Source organism: Aplysia californica, unplaced genomic scaffold (assembly GCF_000002075.1).
Source record: "Aplysia californica isolate F4 #8 unplaced genomic scaffold, AplCal3.0 scaffold01255, whole genome shotgun sequence".
NCBI classification, from domain to species: Eukaryota; Metazoa; Mollusca; class Gastropoda; order Aplysiida; family Aplysiidae; genus Aplysia; species Aplysia californica.
In genome coordinates this window covers 22,518-23,841 of record NW_004798525.1, presented here as the reverse complement: position 1 = coordinate 23,841, position 1,324 = coordinate 22,518, and positions in this window count along the sequence as shown.

Here is a 1,324-nt window from a genome sequence, read left to right as displayed (position 1 = left end):
CCCTCCCCCCTATTTTTCAATAACATTGGTCGTAATATTTTACAGTATCTTAAAGCCTACATAAAACCCTGCCCTTTCTACGTTATGTATGTTTGGAACTGGATGATTCCTCAGAGAAGATGGACAGATTATGCACAGATGTGTTCAGTAAAGTTTCTTTGGCCGTTGCTGAAAGTAGTGAAAGAAGGTAGGATTGCTGGTGAGGATAAATGACAGAGAAAAAGCTGACGTACTAGATGAGTGGGGTAGGTGGGGGGGGGAACAACTGGAAGGAAAATGTTCTCTCTGAAGCAGTTGAGAAATAAAAGTAGGAAGAAGTCGACAAGTGGTGTGAAAGAATCAAACTCTTTGAGAGGAAGAGGGGGGGAAAAGTATACATTGTCAGCCAGCAGTTCAAGTGTACTAAGCCCTACAGTTTTGAATTTTTCTTTGCAGTTTCTCATCTTTGCCGTTTCCTAGTCTGTGGTATCGGTTGCGAAAGTAAAATATTCGGTCAAATGGCACATTCCAAATGTTGAAAACAGCAGGAAAAGATACATCGTAACGTACATACAATTTGTAAAAGAATTGAACCAGCTTTATTTTTTTTCTTCTCATTCCTGATAAATTTTTGCGTTCTGCGCTTAGGGCAATTGAACAACTTGCTGACAAATCCTCTTGCTGCAGTTAGGACATTCTATCACCTTCTCGTCAGTGACAAAAAGTCAGAGGAAACAAAAATTTCAATCATGAAAAATATGAAAGAGGATGGCAGAAACAAGGAGACGGAGAGCAGTCACGCTGGGCAAATGAAAAAGAACCAGCAAAACCAGCAAAATAAATTAGCGAGGGCGCACACAGAAACATACCTAGCAAGCGTAATGGTACTCTTTAAAACTTCAATACTGTTAACGTCACATTGGATAAAATAATTTTTTTTTTAAAAAGATGTGGGGTTGGGGAAAGGGAGGAGGAGGGGATGACAGATATGTGTACAGGTCATTCAGATTCACAAAGGAACATTGTACTCCAAAACTCCATTCACAGTAGGTGAAAAAATCAACTCTGATCAGTTGAATCAAGTACCATAAGGAAATATTTCAACAACCTCCTATGGTGTGTATAGACAAAAAAAAAACACCAAAAAAACCCAGATGTGCTCCAAGCCATGGAGAAAAATGTCTTCTTTGCTCATTGTAACATACATATGGAGGTACCCTCCAAGATTTGTTTTGTTTATTTTACTCTTCTACGATAGAGACAAAAATATAATTCACAACCAGTGTGTGCTTTTCAAATTATTACAACTGGTGACAAAAAGTAAGGGAGAGAATGGGTGGGTGGG